Genomic DNA, 27,161 nt, shown 5'->3' with positions numbered 1-27,161 from the left:
GAACTCCAAGTAGACTCACTAAATCAAATGAGCTCAATATCTCATATTGACTCATTTGGGCATGGTCAAGCACTTTGTGGTCTCACTCTATCAAGAATATCGATGTCTCTCCCGTCATATAGGAGAGATAGATCCCATCTACATCACTCACATCCCTCTGCATAATTCGTTATATACCCAGTAATCGCCTTTATAGTCCACCCAGTTACGGGTGACGTTTGACGAAACCAAAGTACATAACTCCTTATGTAGGGATCCATGGTGACTTCAGGTCCAAGGACTAGTAGTCATACTAATAGCCACATGAGAAAGTATATGACACTCATATAACGATCCATGATACTTTCTCATGGCGGGTCATTCAGTATACATTCTCCAATGCATACCATGTGTCAACTTGATATCTCTATATCCATGACTTGTGAGATCAAGTCATCGAGTTGACCTACATGCTAGTCTTATTCCATTAACATTGTCCCTGAATGTTAATACTCGACTAGGAATGATTAAGAGTAGTGTTCCCTATATCATCTCACTATCGGTTCAACTAACCGATTGATATAGGTGAGAACCTTCTACTCAAGGACGCTATTATACTTAGTTTATTTGGCACCAATACAAGTAAGTATAATAACCAAAACAAATACCTTTATTTATATAAGAATATGATACAACAAGTCCATATTACAATCATCAAATGATTGACTCTAGGACTCTAACTAACAGCTACGTGGTCCAAGCGCCCGGAGGAGTTACAGGCGCCCGGAATGGACTATTAAAGCCTTCGTCCTGGAGCTTTAGAAAAACAATTACGATAAGTTTCCTTCTTGCTCGGTGCTTCGAAAAAGCTCTTCCGACACTGTGAAGCTTCTCCGACAATCGATGACTCAGATTTTCATATTTTTCTTGTTGTTAGTAACCTTATGTTTTGTTCCTGTACTTATCTTGTAACACATTTTGCAAATTTTTCAGAAAAACTATTAGTGGATTGCTCAACAAATGCACTCGACGAATTTGAGTCTTGGAGTAGGAGTCGTCGAAGGCTTCAAACCAAGTAAAACCAACTTATGTTAATATTGTTTGTTTCTTATGTTTTCCACTATGTACTTCGTTTTAATTCAAAATTTTCAACAATCTCTATTCACCCCCTTTAGCGTTCTTTTTGATCCTACAGATAGATCGACCGCCCTCTCAAGGACTGCAGATGAAGAACTCTCACCCTACTTGGATGGGGGTCGCGGAGTCGACACGACCGTAAAAGTTTATAGAATAAAGGTCTCCAAGTAGGAAAAAGCCTCTGACCAGAGCCTTTGTCGGCGTTAGCATTGGATTAGTGGCTCGCCAGATGTGGTTGATTCTGACAGAACGACTATAGGCGCCATGGAAGGATGCTCGAGAGGCAGCTCGCCGGTGTTAGCTGTGGCATTGTTGGCTGCCGCTTGGCTTGCTTTTGCTTCGCCAGTCTACTCTTTAGATGGCCCCGACTAGCAAGAGCCCACAACTCTCCAGTTCTGCCGCCCCCTGACATTGATTTCTGTGTCATTTATCTTGTTAGAGTCGCTAAGCAATGCCCTGAATATGACTTAGGCTGCAAAAACTAAAAAAAAAATCAATTAAATTCAAAAATAACAGAAGGAAAACTGACTTACCAAAAGAGTCGGGCAACTGAGCTTGGATGGGAGTCAGCTCGAATTTATACAAGACGCCCTCCAGCAGTAGCTTGTGTATATGGTACTTTAGACCTACCAGCTGTGTGACTTGCTTGGAGGTAAGTCGGCTCCCATGAGTATTTGCCCAACCCGGGGGAGTTTGATAGATCCATTTGCCAGTCGATTAGAAAAGTAGACTGGTCGAGAAGTCAGACGTAGAAGTAGCGGGACTTTTAGCCCTTATTGGACATGGACATCTTTTTAAAATAAATAGCACCCACTCAGACTTGAAGAGGAAGACACCCGGGTTAGACAATTTAGGGTAATAAAAATAGTAGAAAATACAAGGAAGGAGAGGAATCTCGTACATGCGGAATAGTATCATGAGCCCGCACAGAAATCTAAAGGAATTAGGAACCAATTGCCACAATGGGATATGAAAATACCTACACACTTCACAGAGAAAAAGGATGATAGGAAAGCAGTGACCGACGTACATTTGGTCCACAAAGAAAGGGAGGAAGCCGTCTGGAGGCGTATGGGGGTGATCATACGCCAAAGGGATGGCGACTTGGTGATTGTTGGGAATATGGTAGGTCATCTTCATTTGATCCACCTCGTCACCATTGAAGTCAGACTCGGTGGAGGTATACCACAGACTCTGGACAATAGGGGGAGGAGAAGGAGAGCGCACCATCAAAGATCAAAGGGAGAAAGGAGAAAGAACTTACTGGAAAAGGATCGCCAACGATGAACAGAGAGCAAGAAGCAAGAGGCGAAGACGAAGATGAATGCGATACGGCGACGGAAGGAGTAAAGGGTTTAAAAACCATATTGATGGCTACCCTGAGCCATCCGATCAAGGGCTTGAAAAAGGTGAGGCTTAATCTGAATTGTCAAATTCAAAAAGGCAACGTCACATTAGATCTCAGTAGTCGTCTATCACATCACACACTCAACGGCAAGAAAAGGCGACACGTGGCATCCAATCACAGATAGAATTAATGAGAAATGGAAATTATCGGCAGGCATATGATTGAAAAACATACTCGGTATGCTTTACATTAATAGTAAGATATTTGAATGGTTTTCAAGAAATCTGGATGATATTAGTAGTAATTAAAAGACATTGAGTATGGGTGCCTGACCGGGAAAAGGATTAAAAATGAGCTAACAAAATGGCTAAGTGTATATTAATTAACAAAAGGATTATAAAGGTATATTAATTAATGGAGTTACCAAATGACACAAGATTGAAACGATGAGACAATTAGAAAAGTGCAAAAAGTGCAACGGTATTGTGAATCAGAATGGCTAGAAAAGCTCGGGGCTAATGCAGCAGGCCTGCCAACGCATTTGATCCGAAGATCTGGCCCAGAATTATAATTCGGTCAATGGACCAACAGTTTAATGGGCGAAATTCGAATGTGGCCCGTGGGGTCAACTATGGGTCAGGCCCAAATTTTTTCGGTGAATTCAACGGATTGAATTGATGATTCGCCTTTATTGTTTTTAATATAATTTTTTAATTGATTTAAATTATTAAGAGAAATTTTTTATTTAGTAATATTTATAACATTTTAATGATATTAACTGTGTGATTCAATATAAATTAATTTTTTTATTTTAAATTTTTATATGTGATTATTTTACCTTTCTATTTAGACTCGTCACATGGGTTGACCTGTGCTTGGGCAACCTGCGGCGCTAAAATCTCATCATCTGACGAGCAAGGCAGGCGAGGGGGGGTTGGACAGGTAGGATAGGCCGACCCACCATCTTAACAGGTTGAGAAATCCCTAGTCCAACCGAATATGGGTTGTAGGTTACCCCACGAAGCTATAAAAAATATAGAAAAGATTAGAATTTTTTGTTTGAATTGTGGATTAAGCATCCAAGTGCCCATTAATTTTTTAACTTACAAGGTGTATTCAATTAAGAGATTCAATGACTTCCATTAATTTTTTTTTAATGATAGATTTTGGTGGACTTGATAGATTTTTATTGGCTTTTATAGAATCTCACATAGTTGTGAAAAGAATTCTATGGAGTTTTATAGATTTTTTTGCAAGATTTTTATACACATTTATAAATTTCATGGAAACTTATGGATTTAAGGGGGTATATTCAATCTTAGAAAAGTGTAGGTGGTCATGGTCTAGCAAATATTTATTTTCAAAGAAAACCTAAAATACATAATTAAATTTATTTTTTAATAAAATAATAAATAACATACTTGTCCATAAAAAACTTTTTCAACTTTTTATACTTTAATCTTGTTTTGGCTAAAAATAAAGAGAAGATAACGTCTCATTTAAAAAAACTTTAATAATATAATTTTAAATCTAACAATATTACAATAATTTTAAATATTTTTATTTATAATTTTGATCCAAACTATTGGTCAACCCTTTAATTTGTCAAACTTTTAATAAAATATTAAATTGATAAATTTGATTAGTAATAATATTATTAAAATAAATAAATATAAATATATAAAATTTAATTAGGAATTTTTAAAATTTAATAAATTTTATAGAATATTTTTAGGTCAAATTTCATTAGACTTTATTAAATTATCTATTAATTAAGTTGAGAATTAATTTGATTTATTAATATATATATTTTATATTAAAACCTAATGTCTCAAGTTTCTCTTCCATTTATGCACAACGATGCCATCCAAATCGACTTTGACTTCGACGTGCTCGCAAGTAGCCGACGGAAGTATCACGGTCGCTTAAAACAATTTTTCTATTTGTTTCCTCCTTTCCAGCGCACCATAGGCTTCACTGAATGACACTCATTGTTTCCCATCACTAGCAACCGGAGAAAAAAATCTCCGATTGTTGTCCACCGTTGTGAGCCACCACTGTGAGTCCCTGCTGGAGAAAAGGCAGCAAGTGTCTGCTGTTTCATTCCAGTTGTTATGATCCATTTTTTTGTCATTATAACGTTGGAGAACGACATTTTAGAGGACTCTCAACTTCACATGAAATGCATGTTGAAAGGTTGATGTAGGCCGCCGAGAGGTTAAACAAGGACAAGGTCTTTAAGATCAAAGAAATAATCAAAATCGAGGGCGTGAAGAGAAAAAACTTATTTGTAAAAAATTAAAGCGATTTAAAGTCTATAGAAATCTCAAGGGTGAGGAGAAGACTTTTTATTTTATTTTAAAATTGTACCAAGTGTTTTAGAGAACTCTTATTGGTTAAAATTTATATCTAAAGATTTTCTAAAAGAATTCATGAAAATCTATTGAAACTTTGGATATTAAAAGATTTTTATAGAGTTTTAAAAACTCAAGTTTGAATACCACATGAATACCACATGACTTTTTAAAACTCTATAAAAATCTAATTTGGACACTACTAGATTTCTGTAAAGTATATAAAAGTCTAGATTGAATATACCTAGACTTTTAAAATCCACAAAAATCATTCAAAGTAATTAAAAGTTTAACATTGAATACACCCCCTTAGTTTTGATTTTTGGATATGTTTTTTTCTTCTCAACTCGTGGGCCAATCTGAGCCCACCACAGGCAGGCCTACTTGGGCTCACCACGACCCCATGGACCCGCCATAGGCTGGCTCGCCTGGCTTGTTTAGTCTTGATTTTAAATGAGTTGATAATATTTTAATTCAATCTGTTTAAATTATTTAGCGAGGCAAGCCAACCTTGTTGAATCAAAGTTATCACTAGAGGGGGGGGGGGGGTGAATAGTTCACGTTGTTTTATATTTTAAACATTCTTTTCTTTGGAGAATAAGAGTAAGATGTAGTGGAAAACACAATTGCACAAAACACTTCATTTTTACTTGCCTTTGGTTGCAAGTCTAAGGCCTATGATCCCTTAGATCGCTTACGAGTGAGCAATTCACTATCAATCTCTTTTTTGAATAACTATTCAGAGGGTGAGATTCTCCTCTTACAAAAGATGAGAGATGGTTACAAGTTTAGTATTCTTTAGAATTGAAAGCACAAAGAGAAGTGACAATAATTAAATAATACCGACAATATAAGATAGAGTACAGTTTCATTGTCAGAGTGTAGCGTCAGAGTATATGCATGAGGCAAGAGCAAAAAGGCTTCTGAAAGTTGATGTTGAAGCCTCTGGTCAAGCCTACTTTTATAAGCTTAGATTGGTCAACCGATTGCCTTGTTAACTAAATCCATATCCGGTCACTTTCAATCTACAAATCAACAAGATCGATCTATCGATCCTCTATCCCTCCAATGTCTTTCTGCTAGCTCAGCATCCTGATGTCGTTTCATGGCCAAGTCAGCTCACAAGGCTTATCCATGACCGTTTCTCATGCCACATCAACGTGTCAATCTTTATCCTTGGCCACGTCAGCATTTTGAGAGTTATCAGTTGCCACATCAGCCATTTGAGACTTATCCTCGTCCACATCGGATGCTATGTTAGCATGTGAGACACCGCAGTTGCCAATCTCACTGTTAATTTAGTCAACTGAACCTCACCATTCGATCACTCAAATGGTTAAGTCGATCGGTATCACTAGCTCGGTTGCCCAAACCCTACAAAATTAGGCATAGAAAATGTAATTTAAGTGATTCTATTTAAGACAATCACTTAATTAACCGATCTCAACTCCAAAATCCGAGTAGGATCCTTAGTTAGATCATCCGTCACACCCCTAAAGGAGTCCTTACCGAAAATTTTGACAGCATCTCCCCTGTACCGGTGACAATCTAATGCATACATATATACAAAAAACATCAGTCACATACGGTTGGAATATACACACAACCACGCAGTTAATAATGTAGCCCACACGACTAAAACATAGCATAACCACGCAGTTAATAATGCAACCCACTCGGCTGAAACATAGCACAGTGGAAATCACAAAATAACGAACATGAAATGAACAAAACAACTAACTGTGAGCTGGCTCTGCTTGACACAACATTACCAAACCAATACAAGATACCACAAGATAAAACTCCAAGTCAACATCAAATTATTATAATACAAAGATCACAAAACCAAAACACGAATAGCAAAGGAAATCAAAACCAAAAGATCATCTTCAGATGTGACATGGGATTGGCGAACAAGACCTCCAAGTGACTCCATAAATCCTTTACCTACTACTTGGTAAAATAAATCAGTTTACGGGGTGATGAGTACTAAGACTCAATGGGTAATAGACAGATAGTGCATGAACATAATAAAGAACTAGAGATACAAAGGTATATAGTCTCGTAGGGAAAATAACAGATACAACAATGATATCATAATAAGTGTCTATACCTGAAACCATATCCTAGGCTAGTAATAGAAGGTCAGGTATAGCAAAGACTTGCTACAGTACTGCTCATAGCTACATGGGTAACATGTGAAGTATATACATATTACAAATAAGCAAACCAGTGTCTAAATTCATACCTCAGGTATATATCCCAACCTATGTGAGCATATCTAACATATGGATATACTAATGGCACAACATAAGTAAGCAACAACAATATAAGTAAGCAACAACAGAATAAGTGTGTAACAACAACATAAGTAAGCAACAACAACATAAGTATAATAACAACAGTATATGCACGGATGGTCACCCCACCCACCCCTATGCACCACAACCCCGGTATGGTCGAGAGGTCGGATCAATAACAACAGTACAACACTCCATCCGCCACTACTCTAGAGTGACCGAGTGGACAGTTTGCATAGTAGCTATCTAGCTGCGTAGCAATAGGATCCCTGCTGCTCACAACTCCAGCCGGCACTACCCATGAGTGGACGAGTGCGGCACGACAAGACAAACGACACGATCCAGCTACCACTACCCATGAGTGGGCGAGCATGCGGCCCTGGCAAATGACCCTCTCAACCACAAGGAAGACATGGTTGCTGGCATGCATGCAATATATATATATATATATATATATATATATATATAAACAGAAAACAAGTATGCTACATAAAGCTAGCATACTCAGTAAGGTGTGTAAATAACAACATTCAAGCAAGTAAGCATGGTATCTGGTATCCATATATCCACTATCTAATATCTAGTATTTAGTATATGGTATCTGGTATATGCTAAATATCATATAGATAGCAACGTGAGACTGTATGGATACAGAAACGAGTTTCTCAAAGATTGAGTGGATAAGTATCAAGCACAGGAACAATACGAGAGGAGTCAAGATAAATACCGGAACTATCTGAAACTATAGCTCATGCACTAAGATCAATATACTAAAGAGATAAAGCAAGAAGTACCCGCCTTAATCAGTAATTCGTATCGGAACAAATCCCATGTCGAGTTGCTCGTCTAGAATCAACGTCCTTCAAATCACATGATATATAGTTTAGCTAATCATATATACGACAACTAGCTAAACCCAAAACTCAATCCTAATTTGATTAGGTAATCTCATTTAATTTCACCTGATGATCCAAGTCGAATTAATAACGGTCTATCCAAATACTCACCAAATTCATCCATTAATCAATCCAATGCTATTTAATCAACACATCATAACAGAATTCACAACTTCTAATCAACTAGCAAGGTAAGCATCATAAATCCAATACAACATAAATAAATATCTATTCCATATATAAAATCCATCCCTTGCATTGATCTACATGTAACAATAAACCAATTTATTGAGATCGTTAACCAATCCAATACAGAATGTATCCAATCCATACTTAACCTAATACTAAGCATGACTTACCTAATCTGAAACCTCAGTAGGTGATCCGTAGCTGGAGAAACCACCACCGAAAAGTGTGACCTGGTGGAGTTGTTGTTGGAACCAGGGATGGAGCTACAAGGGTTAATCCAACAACTTGTTTATGCCGGAGATCCGCTGCTGTGGTAGCGATCTGAAGTCCAAGAAATGTTTATCACGTGATAAACTATGGTGATAATCGGATAAGAACAGAGCGAGGACGGGGTAAGGAGGCAACCATACCTTCTTGTGGTAGAATCTCCTCGTCAAGCTAGGGAATGGCTGGAATCAGATATCCCGGCGATCAGAGGTGATTGGTGGCAACCGACTCATATCCATAGCAGAAACGGGCCAAGAAGAAGGGAGCTAGGGCTCGGGTGTGGCTGTAATGCCACAACCTGGTCGCGATGGCTGGATACGAGAAAAGGCAGTGGATCGAACGGAGATCATAGGAGACAATCGACATCCTTGAGCTAACCACGCTGCCTTCCTCACCAGTGCGGGTCGCTGCATTGTCGACAAATCTCGCTCGGATGGCTAGCGAAAGTGGCGTCGGTGTGCGGTGAGGCGACGTTGCGAGGCTTGGCATCAGCAAATATAGGGCACGACGACAAAATCGGGAGAAAGGAAGGGTGAAGAGAAGAATCAGCAATGAAGAGGGGAAGGCTCGCGATCGGGGTAAGGGAGAAGAGAAAATCGAGAGAAGTGGGGTCGGGTTTATTAGTTTATTGAACTTAGGGTTAATCCATCAAACCCTAGGTTTATATTCCAATTAAATCCCACTTAAATGGTGTTCCAAACAAGCTTTCTTACAACCCATAATTGATCCCCTTAAAATACGCCAAACGGGCTCCGAATAATTCTCAGAAAATTTCTAAAAATTCTTTAAAAAATCCAATAAGATTATTTATCAAAATAACCTTATTATTTAATTATTATTTGGACACCGTATTTTACATTCTCCACCACTAATAAAATTTGGTCCTCAAATTTACTGCTCAACTCAGGTATCCTCAACTAAGAGTAACAACCAAACAACATATTCATATATCACTCCATCCAAGTATCATAAGCAAATCTTTAACCGTAAGAGATGACTCTGTGGATTATGGACTCACCCTGCTTCCACTACTCCCACACTTCTAACTAGCCAACTGTGGGTAAATCAACTGTCTCCAAAATCCATAACACAAACTATTAGCAAACCTCTATCGCCCATATAATGTGCTCCGACTGACCATTTGCCTAAGGGTGAAAACCTCTACTACAACAAAGCTCCATACTCACAATCTGATATAAACTCTGCCAAAAATGTGAGGTGAATCACGGACCTCAATCTGATACAATACTAAGAGGTATACCATAAAGTCTGGTAATCTCTCTATAGTATAATCCTACTACTCGGTCCAAAGAATCCATCCTATGAATCGATAGAAAGGGAACAAATCTTGTCAACCAATCAATGATTACCCAACACATCATATCCTCTCTGTGTCCTGGATAATCTCACAACAAAGTCCATCACAACATGCTCTCAACGTCATCCCAATCTCCGAATCTACTGAATTAATCCTGCTAGCCTCTGATGTTCAGCCTTTACTTGCTGACAAACTAGACATCAAGCTACAAAATTCACGATGTCTTTCTTCATGTCGTTCCACTAATTGGAACGCTCTAAGTCTTTATACATTGGGTGTCACTCAGATGTATCACAAATCTAGATCGAGTGTTTCCTGCAGTAACTCCTCCCGGATAAGAAGTGACTCAGGAACACACATAACCTCTCACAGAAATAAAGAATCTCATTCTTATTACACGAGAATTCTATCTACTGGCATAAGACTACTCTGCTCATGCTACATCGGAACTGCACCAAACCCTAGATACGTTACATCTGTGTAGAGTACAAATCCACCTACACTAGAAAGTACAACTAAAACGAATGCAGTTATAAGTTTTTCGTTTCAACTCCAGAAACTGGTCTCACAAGCTTCTTTCCAGGAAAACCCCATATCCTTCCTAGACAGTCTAGTCTATGACATAACAATGCTGGAGAAACCCTCAACCAATCTCCAGTAATACACAACCAGATCAAGGAAATTGCGAGTCTCCTGCGTAGACTTTGGCTACTCCCAGCTGGTATCAGCTTCTACCTTCTGTGGATCCATTGATATATCCCTACTAAAGACAATATGTCCCAAAACTTACACAAAAGACAATCAAAATACGTACCACTGAACTTTGCATATACATGTTCCAGTTAAAACATCTCTAGAACTTAGAGCTGTCAGACGGGGCAACCCCTGGCGGGGCTGGTCGGCCCGTGGCGGGTTAACCATTTGGCGGGGCGTGGTGGGCCAACCCACCAACTTGGCGGGTTGAGAAATTTCCAACCCAACCCATTCTAAGGCGGGTTGTGGGTTTGGCGGGACAACCCGCGGGCCCATCAAAATTTTTTTAAAAATTAAAAAATATTTCATATCTTCAACATTTTACTTCGAAAAAATTTTCTACAATTAAATATATACATAAACATGTATTTTAAATATAAATGAACACAAATGAGTACTTATGCTGGATGAAAAGTACTATTTTTATTTTAAAATTATAACAAAGAAAGATAATAAATTGGCCTTAAACTTAGCTTACATGTGTTTTTCAACCCGCGGGCCAACCTAAGCCCGAGCGGGCCGACCCGCGCGGGTCGCGGGCCAAGGCTGGTCGGCCCACGTCGGACTTGGGTTGATAAAATTCCAATCCAACCCGCTTAAATTGTTTGGCAGGACGGGCCAACCCATCGGGCCCAACCCAAATTGACGGCTCTACTAGAACTATACGAAGATAGTATTGTGATCCACCTCAGATCAGGAATAGATCATAACATCGTCAATGAAGACAATGAAAACTGATCCAAACCCCCTAGAAATACCAAATACATCGAGTCCATGAAAACATCTATGGCACTGTAAGCCCAAATGATAAAACCAATGACTCATAATATCCATACAACATACATTCTCAACATCAATCAATCCTGGTAATTTTTCTAGGGACCTATTCTCCAAATGATAGAGACACAGTCAATCCATTAGATATGAGTATACAAAATTCTACTAATCTTATCCAAAAATATCTAAAGAGTATGCCTAATCTCATCCATTCAAATACTAAAAAAATCCACTGTAAGGGAATGACAATCTAAAATTCCAAAGGATCACTCTACCCCCTGACTGAGAGTCTACCCATCGAGAAGATATCACTACAAATCTCATACTCATACCCGTAAATGTCTTTCGACAAATGTCGATAAAATATTGAACACCCTGATCTAATATATAGACTTCAAGACCTTTAGTAAATGATCGTGTGGTTAAGGTCTTGAGTTACTTATGGAGACAATGATAGCTGAGACAACCAACCATTATCTTGTACCACCTACTACGATTGCTCCAGAGGTTCAGTAACCTCTAATAACGAGCAATGCCCACAAGGGTAGAGGAGTACTATCAACAAATAGCTAACCGACATAACTATCAATTGACGCTCTGTTCCTTGTAAATCATCATATGATATTTCCACTTAGTGACGGTGGAACTTCTTAGGTGTTAATCATCTAACACCACCTTGGTATCACTGCGGGTCATAAAATCCCTAAGTACCATCGAGGATATCCACGATCAGTCCATGAGTCAGGATCCCCCATAGAACAACATTAGGTGAATCGATTGGTCATCGCCTTATAATTCGTTATGCTACCAAAAGAGGTAGAGAGGTACTCTCTCAAAACACCTCAAGATATTCACCAAGGGATATTTTGTTCCCAAAATTCGTATTCTGCATCTTCCTTTATGTGGTTCTTGGTCACGTAAAGGATACACAGCTAACATCAAATTTTCCTTTCTACATCAGTACAAGTTATGTATCTGACTACACTCACCAATTCATACACCTATATAACAAATGTATCACATAAGTGTTAAGTAGCTAGCTCTACACTTTTTCACATCGGTAGGGGTCATATATCAGGTATATATAGTCCATATTCAAAGTCCCCATGAAATATGATACATTGATCCTCTACAGACTAGTTAAACTAATAACTTGTTTGCGACTAATTCAGTCATGGTAGCGATCTGAAGAAATGATGATCACATGAGTAAACTATGGTGATCAACAAGAACAATAGCGTGAGGGCCATACCTTCTTGTGGTAGAATCTCCTCGTCAAGCCAGGGAATGGTTGGAATCAGATATCTCAACGATCAAAGGTGATTGGTGGCAACCGACTCATATCCACAGTAGAAACGAACCGAGAAGAAGGGAGCTAGGGCTCGGGTGAAGGCCGATGGTGGCGCTGCCCAAAGCTAGGGCACGAGTGGATGCGAAAAGGATCGTAGGAGCGATCGACATCCTTGACCACCGTCGTCACTCGCCGATGTGGACAGGCGTTGTCGATAAATCTCGTGCGGATGGATGGCAAAAGTGGCGTTGGTGTGCGGTGAGGCAACGTTGCGAGGCTCGGCATCGGCAAATCTAGGGCACGGCGACGAAATCGGGAGAGAGGAAGGGTGAAGTGAAGAATCGGCGATGAAGAGGGGAAGGCTCGCGATCAGGGCAAGGGAGAAGAGAAAATCGAGAGAAGTGGGTTCGGGTTTATTAGTTTATTGAACTTAGGGTTAATCCATCAAACCCCAGGTTTATATTCCAATTAACTCCCACTTAAATGGTGTTCCAAACAAACTTTCTTACAACCCACAATTGATCCCCTTAAAATACGCTAAACGGGTTCCAAAAAATTCTAAGAGAATTCCTAAAAATTCCTGAAAAAACCAATAAGATTATTTATTAAAATAACCTTATTATTTAATTATTATTTGAAAATCGTATTTTACATTACATCTAGTATCAGGTATCTGGTATCTGCTAAATATCATATAGACAGCAACGTGAGACTGTATGGATACAGAAGCAAGTTTCTCAAAAATTGAGTGGATAAGTATCAAGCATAGGAAAAATACGAGTGGAGTCAAGATAAATATCGGAACTATCCGAAACTATAGCTCATGCACTAAGATCAATATACTAAAGAGATAAAGCAAGAAGTACCCGCCTTAATCAGTAATTCGTATCGGAACAAATCTCATGTCAAGATGCTCGTCTGGAATCAACGCCCTGCAAATCACATGATATACAGTTTAACTAATCATATATATGACAACTAGCTTAACCCAAAACTCAATCCTAATTCGATTAGGTAATCTCATTTAATTTCACCTGATGATCCAAGTCCAATTAATAACGGTCTATCCAAATACTCACCAAATTCATCCATTAATCAATCCAATGCTATTTAATCAACACATCACAACTGAATTCACAACTTCTAATCAACTATCAAGGTAAGCATCATAAATTCAATACAACTTAAATAAATTTCTATTCCATAAATAAAATCCATCCCTTGCATTGATCAACATGTAACAATAAACCAATCTATTGAGATCGTTAACCAATCCAATACAGAATGTACCCAATCCATACTTAACCTAACACTTAGCATGACTTACCTAATTTGAAACCTCAGCAGGTGATCCGTAGCTGGAGAAACCACCGCCAAAAAGGGTGACCTGGTGGAGTTACTGTTGGAACAAGGGATGGAGCTACAAGGGTTAATCCAACAACTTGTTTATGCCGGAGATCCACTGCTGTGGTAACGATATGAAGTCCAAGAAATGCTGATCACGTGATAAACTATGGTGATTATCGGACAAGAATAGAGCAAGGATGGGGTAATGAGGCAACCATACCTTCTTGTGGCAGAATCTCCTCGTCAAGCCAGGGAATGGTTGGAATCAGATATCCTGACGATCAGAGGCGGTTGGTGGCAATCGACTCATATCCACAGCATAAACGGACCAAGAAGAAGGGAGCTAGGGCTCGGGTGTGGCTGTAATGCCACAACTTGTCCGCGATGGCTGGATACGAGAAAAGGCAGTTCATCGAACGGAGATCATAGGAGACGATTGATATACTTGAGCGAACCACGTCACCTTCCTCACCGGTGCGGGTCGCTGCGTTGTCGACAAATCTCGCGCAGATGGCTGGCGAAAGTGGCGTCAGTGTGTGGTGAGGCGACGTTGCGAGGCTCGACATCGGAAAATCTAGGGCACAACGACAAAATCGAGAGAGAGGAAGGGTGATAAGAAGAATCAGCGATGAAGAGGGGAAGGCTCGTGATCGGGGCAAGGGAGAAGAGAAAATCGAGAGAAGTGGGTTAGAGTTTATTAGTTTATTGAACTTAGGGTTATTCCATCAAACACTAGGTTTATATTCCAATTAACTCCCACTTAAATGGTATTCCAAGCAAGCTTTCTTACAGTCCACAATTGATCCCCTTAAAATACGCCAAACGGACTCCGAAGAATTCTCAGAAAATTTCTAAAAATTCTTAAAAAATCCAATAAGATTATTTATTAAAATAATCTTATTATTTAATTATTATTTGAGCACCATATTTTACATCATTACCTAAGGTTATCCCAATAATGAGGACATGATCTTACTCATTCTTATTTTTCAGAAGAATCTTTTCATTTTAGGAGCTTATCTTTACTTATTATTTATCAAACATTCAATCCTCCAGGCTTATTTTTTTAGGCTTCCTTTGCTTGGTACTCGATCACTCAACCCATTAGGTATTTCTTTAATTCGATATCTGTGCTTGTTTATCCATCGAATCCGCCTTAATAGATATCCGGTCCTTTGATTTATTTGGACTTTCCTACTTGGTGTCTAGTACTCTTGATTGTTAAGACTTACGTTGCCTAGCATCCGGTCCACTTAATTATTAGGACTTTTTTGTGCTAAGTTCCCTACACACTTAACGAAGTCATTAGATCACTATATAGCTTAACTTTAAACTTTTATTAATATCAAAACTTAAGTTCAATTATGTGATATTCTCTATACCAATAATCACTTCATTTTTATTTCTGATAATCCAATTTAAAGGTAAGGAAATTAAGCACAAAAGAAACAGGTCAAAATTTTTGAAGCTCCTCTGAAATTTAAAAACTCCCCCTTAAATAACTAAGTAACAATTTTCCTTGAGGTTTTTGAAAATTTTCAACAAAATTTCTGACTTTCAAAAATGTTCTAAGTTTCATAAATTTCTACCTTAACTCTTTTAAATTATACTTTAAACCTTTCTTTCTTCCCTTTGACAAACATCTAAAAGATAAACTCCAGATTTAACAATATTAAATTGGTGAAGGTTTTCAAAAATATATTTTCATAATAAATTAGAAATTATGTTTCTGGAAATAGCTTTTGAAGACAATACATTAAATGCACATTTTGCAAAAAAAATTTGAAGGTAGTTAAATAATTTTGAATATAATTAAAGCACACTTTGCAAAAACACGGTTTTAAAAATCTCATGTTTTTCCAAAATTTCAAGTCTTTGAAATTCTTAACAAAATTTGCAAGGATAATTTTCAATTATAAAAAAAAAATTTAGTCTTTCAAAATATTGTTAATGTATTTAAAATATTTTCAAAGATAATTATGAAATTCTTACCAAAATACTTTTCAAGTATTTAAAATAATTCTAGACAATTTTTTTTTCAAATACTTAAGCAAATATTCAAAAATAATTTTTAAATTCAAATAAAATATTTTTCAAGTAATTTTTTTTTTCAAAAAGAATTGTGAAATTTAAATAAAATATTTTTCAAGTATTTTTTGAAAAACATTAACCATTTTTTTTAAACACATGAAGCTTGAAAATTTTAATAGTTAGTTAAACAAATTAAAGTAAGCAAATTAAAATTAAGAAGCTTAATCCAATTTAAATAAAACAAGATATTAAGTAGCCATGATGAAGTGAGTCCTTAGACTCCAAGTATGCATTTCATTTTGACCAAGCATATTTAAACAAGATAATCTAAATGTTGATAATTAGAAATCAAACATAACCTCCACAAGACACAAGACCCTGCAATGATTTAAGTTAAACAAAGTTATTAAACAAGTTTAGCTTTAACTAAGTCAAGCATGATTACAAAATAGACCTAGTCAAATAAGCTAAATCTAATCTGAATAAGGTGGAGGGTATTGGCCAAAATGTCAAGCTCGGATCATATCCAACATCTGTTATTGCTGGATATCTTGCAATTGTTGTGCGAGTCGAAGCGATAGTCGATCCACTGCTCGAATGAATCGAGACTTTTGTAGATCTCCTCCCTAAAATGAGCAATGGATAATTTAGCTATGAGGGGCATGCCTCAGCAAATGAAGGTTGGGCATAGTCGGGCATAGTCAAGTGGAGGTTGCTATACTAAGGGGTTATCTGGCTCAGCTCCCTCAGGCTCCTCCTCCTTAGGCTCCTTCGTTGTGCAGGTCGACATCCAGCTGTATAGTAGAACATCTCATCCCTACTCTATTCTCTGTTGGCTAGCCAAGGACCAAATTCTATCTTGTTGAAATCGTCAGACAATTACTTAACTCTACCTAATGTAGTGTTTATTCCTAGGGATGCTATGAACCTAGTGATGATGTGGAAATATGTCATTTGTGAGAAGGGGAGTGAATCATGTCTATTTTAAAATTGTCTTTTCGATTTTTTTTAATAAGTGTGCAATAGAAAAATAAACTAAGAAAACCATAACATAATCAACTTTACTTGATTCGGACCCTTGGTAACTCCTACATTAAGATCAAAGTCTTTTAAATCTATCGACGGGTAATACACTATCAAATTGTAATTGAATACACAAATCAAAAAAGAAAGTGTAGCAATATATACACTTTTCTTTATACAATAGTTAACTGTAAACAAAATATTATCCAATATTTGGATGGAGATTTAAATGCGCTCGTGCATTGGTGTTGGTCCATCTGTAGTAGTCAGGTGTAGAAGTGTCGCAGCATAGCAGTAGGACGATGTCGGAGCAGCCGAATAGTCAGGGATTAACGTAGAAGATTGATGTATTTTTGGTGGACATCTAACCTACTTTTATAGATGAACCTGCTCTTATCAGATCCATTGAATTCGGGATCAACCTTTTGACTTTGGATCTTACTTATAATTCTATAGAGATCTAATTAAATAATTTAGATCTTATCCATTGCTTCGGTTCGGTCTAATTAGGTTCAGTTCGGTTTGGTCTAGTTTAGTTTGGTTCGGTCTGGTCTGATTCGGTCCTGTTCGATTCACTCCATCTACTTGAGGTACCTCTAATCACTAGTTCGACACAATAATCTTCTTGAGGTTATATCTTTTGACTTCGGACTCGGAATCGGGCTCTGTCAGTGGCCACGCTATCTACGTATGTATCTATAACACAGAGTTAGAAATGTCATGCCTCAGAAGAGTCCCTATAAGAAAAACAGACATCTCTTATGTAATAGTGACAAATGAAATTTGAATATATAATCACACAGTTGTACAAGTATAATAGCTTACAACCCACATAGCAGGAAATAAAACACAACCAAACAGTTCAATATGCAGTCCACATGGTTGGATCAACAATCATGCAATTGTATACATAGCCCACACTGCTAGAAAAGGAAATAAAATAATAAACAGCCAACACGGCTATAATAAGAACATAGTGAAAGACATAAGAAAGTCACACAATCCAAAATGACAAACTGCATGCCAATACGGCTTAAACATAACAAGTACATAACCAAAACAAAAGGACGTCACAAGTTCAAAAATCCACACATAAGATACATATTACATGTACAAGTCTAAAACCAATAAAGCGAGTGAAAGCAATAATGGAATAAGACGCTCGATGTGACACGAGACTGGTGGACAGGATCTCGAGACAACTCCAATAATCCTCTACTTGCTCGCTGGTGAAAGGAAATTAGTACAAGGGATGGTGAGTTCAGGTGACTCAGTGGGTAAAAGACATAGACAATTCATGGTTAATATAAAACATGGAGATCAAAGTATATAATCTCTATAGGGAAATAAGAACATGAACATATATGATATAATAAATACACATAATAATAACTAACATAATGAATACACGTACTCAATTTAGATCTAACACATATGGTATACTGATCAATAAACTCATTAGAGATCAATAACAGATCTACTCGTAACACCTAAGCAATATAACTGACAACATATACATGTAAGATAAATGAACATGTATAAAAAATGACAACCATATGCAACAATCACATCTCAAGCAAATGCATCAAAGACAAGTAAATACAAATATATCTCTAAAAGATGCATCGCTCATCATATGCATATGCACATGCATGTAACATGGTCACTCCTGACTACCCCTTAAGATACCACAACCCCTGTGTGGCCGAGAGGTCGGATCTATAACAACTGTACTACTATCTAGATATCACTACTCTCGAGTGGCCAAGGCGGACAGTTCACTAAGTAGTTATCTAATTACATAGAAACGGGGTCCTTGAATGCTCATTACATCAGATATCACTACCAGTATGTTAACTTAGTCAACAAGATATCCCCTACATTACATACTTTACATGCATATACACTGTTGGTCGCTACTTGGAATTCTGTTATGCTTTCCCTGTACAAAAATTTATACAAGCACAGAACTTTCCTAACAACCTATGTGTTCCTCATGAGTTAAACTTGAATTGGAAACGGAACTTAACATTTTTACTTCAAGTTTAACTCATGTGTTCTTTAGTAGTTAAAACTTGGATTGCAAATGATACCTAACATTATTAATCTAAGTTCATCCCATGTTATAGAAGTTGAATAAATATCTATTTTAAGGAATGACTTCCAGGTTAAACATGGTGAGGCACATGACATTCTTAGGTATGAGATTATCCACCACTTCCTAGACAAAGTCTTTCAAAGAAATTGGATATTTAAACTTCTTACAATAACCCTAGGTTTAACTACAGAGATCTAAATAGAAGCACATATGAAACACTAAATCAAATCACAAAAATGAAACACGAAATTGCTAGCCTCTTGTGTTGGTATTTCAGGATCCATACAAAGAACATAAACTAATTAATTTGAAGTAGAAATAATTAATTAGTTATACCTTTCTTTGTAGCTAAATACCTCTTAATCTTCTGTTGTATTCCTCTCCTTCTCTTGGACGTCGTGTGGGCGACGATCTACCAAGATGAAATCCACCTAAACAACTTCTTCTCCTCCAAGAAATTCTGCCACCAAGGGAAACCAAAATAGGAAACTTCTTTCTCTTCTTCTTCCTCTCCAAGCAACCGAGCACAAGAAGATGCCACTTGATGTGCTGCCGGCCCTAAGGAAGCAAAAATAAAAAGGGGGAAAAAAAGAGAGTGTCGACCACCAAGGAATAGAATAGGAAGAGGAGGAGCCGGTCCTTATGGAGCAAGAGAATTAAGAGATGTGTGTACATCATATAAGACACCCTCTATTTCTCTTTTATAAACCTTGGTCATGGCAAAAAAAGAAATTTTAATAACAATTAAAGTCTCTCTCTTTTAAATTTCCTATTCTGATGGCTACAAAAGGAAAGTTTAAAAATTAATCTCTCTCTTTTAAACATTGTAGATGACTACAAAAAGAAAAGGTTAAAATTAAAACTTTTCTTTTTAAATCATGGTTACAAAAAAGAAAAGTTTTATCAAAATTAAAATCTCTCTTTTAAGCATTATAGATAACTATAAATAATGAAAGATTTTTACAAAATTAAAATATCTCTTTTAATCCTTTGTAGATAGCTATAAAAGGAAAGATTTTAAAATTTAAAACTCTCTTTTAAAACCATGTGGATGGCTATAAAAGTAAAGATTTTAATAAAAATAAAATCCCCTTTTAATCCTAGTGGCTGGCCCATTACTTGGGTAAGAAGTAGACTTGGTGGATATAAGGCTTTATAAAGGCTACAACAGGGACCGAGAGGAGGAATTGGTTTTGGTCTCTCGATGAGCTTGAGCTTCTCGTGTTCGCCCTAAACATCCAACTCAAGTTTATCAATAATAACTCATACCACTAAAGAGTTATTATTGAACTACCACACCAATCTCATATTACATTATGGGCTCCTTCTTATTATGAGTGCATTAATCTCCCTGTGTTTAAGATATCGAATGTCCATTAATTAAATGAGTTACTGACACTCACTTAATTAACATCTAACTACAAGAGTAGTACCACTCAACTTCATTGTCATGCCGAACTAGGTCCACCTATAGGGTTTACATGACAATCCTTATGAGCTCCTCAAGTGGACATCATCAACCTAGACTACTAGGACACAGTTTCCTTCTATAATCAACAACACACAATATAAATAATATCATTTCCCAACTTATTGAGCCTATTAATCCAACTGAATAAATCTCACCCATTGATAAATTAAAGAAATAAATACTAAGTAGATGTGTTTGTTATTATATCGGGATTAAGAGCACACACTGTAACGACCGCACTTCTATACCTTGACTCAAGCCACGGACGTTACTCCTTTCATACTACTAAGGACATTATTGTATGTACACTGTTGGGTTCAAAGATCTACTCTGAACTTGTTTCGACTGTTAAGTCAAGGTTTTGGAGTGAAATAGAGCTAAGATGAAGTTTATAATTGCTTGAGAATCTAGGTCGTGTGGTGATGACCGACCGTGTAGCTTTACTAAGCGTTTGGGCACGACCATGTGCCCCACACGGCCGTGTAAGGCCCTCCCTGCTAGAGCAGGGCACGACCGTGTGACTTTCACACAACCGTGTCACCTTGGCCGTAATGAAGAGGGGCATGGTCGTGTGGCTCAGACGACCGTTCACCTCGGCTGAGTCAAAGGGGTGCACGACCGTGTGGATCCACACGACCGTGTCATTTTGCCCCAGGAGGAGAGGTGCATGGCCGTGTGTGGCACACGACCGTGCAACCTTTCCAGAGACTAAGCCTTACATGGTCGTATGTGGCACACGACCGTACAACTTTTCTAGAGAATAAACCTTGCATGGCCATGTGTGGCACACGACCGTGCAACTTTTCCAGAAACTAAACCTTGCATGGCCGTGTGTGGCGCACGACCGTGCAACTTTTCCCAAAGACTAAACCTTGCATAGCCGTGTGTGGCACACGGTCATGCAACCCTGGCCGAGAGGGAGAGGGTTGGGGCCGTGTGACTCCACACGACCGTGTCAAGGCCGTGTGGGGGTCACGCCCTGCACCCAAAAAGGATTGGTTCTCCCCCTTTGTACTCCTTCTTGACTTATCATTTTATCCCACAACCTTAGGGAGAATATTTAACACTTCAACTACTACCAAACCATAAATTCATTTTACACCATTCTTAATAGTACTTTTACACTAAGCGGAGATAAGAACATATGTCCATCAGCACCAAAATCTAATATGGTCAAATACTAGCAAATTCCAGGATCGCTTCCCACTGTTCTGTCACCCCTACCATCAAACATTGCTCCTGCTGCCCCTGATAGATCGAGTAGTTGCGATAGAGGGAGGGTGAATATCGCTTTTTTTAAAACTCTTATTTTCGTATATTAAAAATCAAAGTTAAGCAGCGGAAATTAAACAAAGAGACACGTTCTTTTACTTCGTTCGGAGCCTAGCTCGACTCCTACTTGAAGGTCTGTGGTCCTTGACTGCACCGATGGGCAAATCACTATAACTCTTCTCTCCGATATCCTCAAAGAGAAGTAGATCGTACAAGTACAAATATAATAAGATAGTAACAATCCTACTATCTTATTGAAATTAAGTGCAATATAAAAATATACCGACAATTATGTATAGGTTGAAGCTCGGTCGGCACTTCTGGATGGAGTAGATTTGCGGAGTCGAAGACTTGTAGAACAATCCATACGCAAAGAGAAGACTTGAAGATAATCAGAAAATTCTATATGGCCTCTGTCTTTGAGCCTATTTTTATAGATGTACTGGAGGTTCGGTCGACCGATCCCACTGTTTGGTCGACCGAACCCGCTCCCTTCCTTCCTGGTTGAAGTTAGAAGCTGGCTCGATCTTTCGCATTTACTGGCCTTTAATGGTTCGGTCAACCGATTATGCCTTTCGGTCGACCGAACAATCTCCTTCCCTATTCGTCGTGATTCTGCCGAGATCATCAATTAATGCTGAATAAATGTTGATTGGATCGGTCGACCGATCCCCAGGTTCGGTCGACCAATCAGCTTATTTCCTTTGCTGCTGATCGATGCTGATGATCTGTCCTGTGCTGAGTCACTATGGTTCGGTCGACCGATCTGTCGGTTCGGTCGACCGATCATGCTTTGATCTGACTTGGACTCAGTTCTGATTTGATCTGATTTCTGTGTCGATTCTGCTTGGTTCGGTCGACCGATCCTACTATTCGGTCGATCGATCAGCTCAGATCTGGAAAACAGTATTAGCTAAAAAGTCTCCTGCAAAACAGATGTTAGAGCAATAATATAAAGTAGGAATATGTAAGAGAGTAGGACTGTCTTGATCTCAACTTTTGAAACCTTCCCGGTTTCTTCAGTTGGATCAGTAATTTAAGGTTGTTCCCTTCGGGAACCCGACCTCACTGTCGCTCCTCCAGTTTGTTTACCTCAACCTACCTGCCAAACTTAGATCCTCCAGATCTAGTTTGGACTTTTCACTCAGCCTTGATCGGCTCGCCAGGACTTTTTCCCTAGATCTTAGGTCCTCCAGACCTCTCGATCATACTGCCAAGCTTCAGGTCCTCTCGACCTCCTTGGACTTGCACCTAGATTCCACGATCTGCTAAGATTTCACCTCCTAGCCTCCAGCTAGGACTTTTCTGGTTGAGTAAACATCCTGAACACTCAGTCAACTTGTTAGATCATAATTAGACTTAACTTGAACCTTTGACAATATCAAAACTCAGGTTTGATTCTCGTGCAACTTGCACCAACAATCTCTCCCTTTTTGATGTTTGGCAACCAAGGTTCAAAGTTAAGTTTAAACATATGCAACAAGTAAATAAACAAGTAATTTAACTTTTCTCCCCATGAGTTAAATAACTCTCCCTGAATTCACTATCTTTCTCCCCCTTTGACACACATCAAAAATAGGGGTAGACCAAGTAAGATTTTAACCATAAAGTTTGCTAAGGAAAATGAATAAAATATGAAATAATTTAACTAAGGAAAATAAATTTTGAATAAAATTTTTGAAAAATTTTACTAGGTAAAGAATTTAAACATATTATTAAAATTTTGAAAAATTTACTAAGTAATAAAATTGTTGAAAATTTTACTAAGTAAAAAATATAAACACCTTACTAAGTTTGAATTTTTTTTTTAAACATATATAAGCAAAATATTTTGAAAAAATTTCAAAGAAAGATATACTTTTTTATTTAAATATTACTAAGAAATATAATTTTGAAAAGATTTTTTTTTATTTTATTTGAAATATTTAAGAAGTAAAAATTGATGAAAAAGTTTTTGAAAACCCATTTTGAAAATCAAATTTTTAAAAGTGATAAAGTTTTGAAAAAAAAAATTGAATATTATATTTTGAAAAGATTTTTTTTTAATTTTGAAAATTATATGTTGAAATTAATTTGGTCACTAATTATATAAACTTAAAAATCTTGTTTTGAAGCTCCTCCTAAAATTGACAAATTCCTAAAAGTCCAAGCATGGGTAGGAAAACTAGAAAAATTTGTCCTTATAATGAAATGTCCAACCTTTGTTCACGGCTAACTACCACAAGATAGTAGCTGATGACTCAGGTTGGTCAATTTGAGTATTTAGTACTAACTAGGGTTCTACTAGTTAGTTAACCCAAATTGATTTATGTATGTTGTTTAAAGCCCATATTTATATCGATGCACTGACATAAGCATCTGAAATCTAGGGCTAAGACCTAAGCATCTCACCCATTCTAAGTTATCAAACAAGGGATCCTACTGTGCTTGTGAGATGCTAGCTCCTAGGACTATAGGATCATGCAATTCTAAGGTAAGACCTAGCCTACTCTAGAAAATTTAAAATAATTTGAAAGAAATTTTGAAAACCAAAAAGTTTGAAAGGGGATTTTTACAAAAATAATTTTAAAAAATAAACTAAGTAATAATTTCCAAAACAAAAGAACCTACTCTATAAAATTTAGCAAAAGATGTTACTAACTAGAAATTACTTAAGATTAAACTTAATCATAATCCAAGTCAATAGTTACAATAAGTCAAAAGCAACAGATCCTAATCACTCATCCTCATCCTCATTATCTCGATAAAAATCAAACATCCTCCGCTGCTCCCTCTCTAATGCATAAGTACGATCCATCATCTCTTGACGAAAATCTGCAATTTGTCCCTGAAGAGAGCTGTACTGATCATCCATTTTTGTTTCCAAGGAGTCAAAGCGACTAAAAATATCGTCTCGCAGACGGGTAAAGAAGTCACTAGTTGGAGGAGGAGGAGCATATGAATTGCTTTGAGGAAAGTCAAAGTAGGGTGTCATGGCAAATCCTGGATCAATATATACTGGAGGAGGTGCAGTAACTGGGACTGGATCATCTTCAGCAATAGGATCATCGACAGACGGTGGAATGTAGTGTGGATGAGTCCGTTTATATACAAGACCCTCGTCGCTAGTCTTAATCCTAGCCAAGGACAATTGCCTACCCCCGACAAGATCAAAATCTGATAACTCAATCAACTCACCCCGATGAACACCCACACCTAGAGAAGCAATATAGATAGTAAGAATATGACACTAGATCATATGAACTTTATTCGAGGTGCTATACCCCGAATAATAGATAATGGACCGAAACACCCAGTATCCTAAGTCAAACTCTAGTCTATGTCGTAAGGCATACATCAGAAAAAGATGGACCGGTCGTAAAACACCTTGATCTCTAGATGACAGGGGATGAATACAGGAGACAATCATCTTATAAAAAGCATTGTCTCTTGGACTAAGTGGTACAGTAGACATCTTTTTAGGTTGTAGTCCCTCAAAGAAGTCAGCATACATAATATCAAGAGTAAGATGAGTAAATGGAGCAGGTAATGGATCTAGAATGGATGTGAGATCTCGGAAAATTTAATTAATAGGGTTATTTGAGAAATAACCTTATAAAATTTTTTCAGAATTTTTAGAGATTTTTTGGGAATTTTTCGGAGCTCGTACGACGAGTTTTGAAAGGATCAATTTCAGGTTAAGATAAAGTCTATTTGGGATACCCGTTTAAGTGAGGAAAAATTTTAATTATATATTCCTTTTCTTTTATTCCTTCTCCCCCAAAACGTCGAACCCAATTCTATTTCCTCTCCTACCCTCTCTGCCCCGACGCGATCCCGATCTCCCCTCACTTCCTTCTCTGTTCTCTCTCGCGGACGATCGGCGCCGACGGGAGCAAGGCTTCAGCTCCAGCGATTTTCCTTTTGCCGGCATCGATCCTTTAGCTCAGATCTAGCCGAAGCCTTCTCCTTCTCGCTCTAATCTCTCTGTTCTCTCACGGGGACGAACCGACGCCGAGCGTGGACAAGCCGACGCCGACGATCGCCGATGTAGATCTATCTTCGGAGCTTGCCGGAGATCAATCAAGGAGGCACGAATCATCTTGATTTCCTCTGTTCAACCCTTCCCAGATCGTTCTTCTCGGTTCTGCCGACCCTCTCTTCCCCCGATCCGATCGCCGGCTTGAAGATGCCCTAGGGTTTCAAAGGTAAGCAACTGATTCCTTCTTTTCCCTCTCTGGTTGCCGAGCATGGAGGTTAGGGCTTGTTTCTGTTTTGATCCTTGTTGGAATTGTGATATCTTCTTTCGGTTCTGAACTAGGAGAGAGAGATCGGATCCAATTACTTGTTGTAACCCACAGATCAGTTCTGGGATATTTCCTTCTTTGCTGTGATTGAGGTTTCAGTTGAAGTGGGGAAGAATTTCAGCAGAGTTGCTGTGGTTTCTTTGATCCAGCAAGGAAATTCCTCTCACTATGCTGTCAGCAGAGATTTTAGATCAGTGAGGTGAGTTCTATTCCCTGTGAGCTACATGGATGTGGATTATGGTTACATTACTTGATCGTGTGTAGATTTGAATTAGGGTTATGTTGTATTGAATTAGGAATAAATTAGATTACTAGATGAATTAGGTTTATGTGTAGATTTAGGTATGATTTGGATTACATGATTACTAGATGGTTAGTGATTATGTTTAGATTTATTTGTTTATATTAATCTAATGGAATGATTAGGGTTAAGGTAATTAACCCTAGTCAATCATTGGATTTTTAATCTAATTGGTAATTAGGGATTAGGTAACTAATCCTAATTAACCATTAGATTTAATTATGTAGATTGAGGTTGTGTAATTAGGGCTTTTCCCTAATTTAGGTTTAGGGATTTTATTTAGCTATTCATTTGGATTTAGCTAAATAAAATATATATATTGTTTGACACAGGACTCTGATTTGAGATGGGCGTCTCGACGTTGGATTTGGCGTGATACTACCTGCTATTTGAGGCGGGTACCCTTTGACTTATCTTTTGATAGTGTCTTATGATATGTGCAGTTTATATATACTTACTAGTGTTGTTAGTTAGTATTTTCCTGGTGTTAGCTTAGTTGATACCTGATACATGTTGCTACTGTTGTCTGCTATACGTTAGTCTAGTATATATATGACTAGTGGTATTGGTAGCTTTAGCACCTCCCTGGTTTAGTTATTTGATACTTGATACATGTTGCTACTGTTATCTGCTATACTTTCATCTGGTATACCTTTACTGCATACCATGTGTACGTATGTTTATAGAGATGGATATTTATAGTGCTTATCTACACAGGATTAG

Source organism: Zingiber officinale, chromosome 8A (genome assembly GCF_018446385.1).
Source record: "Zingiber officinale cultivar Zhangliang chromosome 8A, Zo_v1.1, whole genome shotgun sequence".
Taxonomy (NCBI): domain Eukaryota; kingdom Viridiplantae; phylum Streptophyta; class Magnoliopsida; order Zingiberales; family Zingiberaceae; genus Zingiber; species Zingiber officinale.
Note: the sequence above shows the minus strand (reverse complement) of the source record.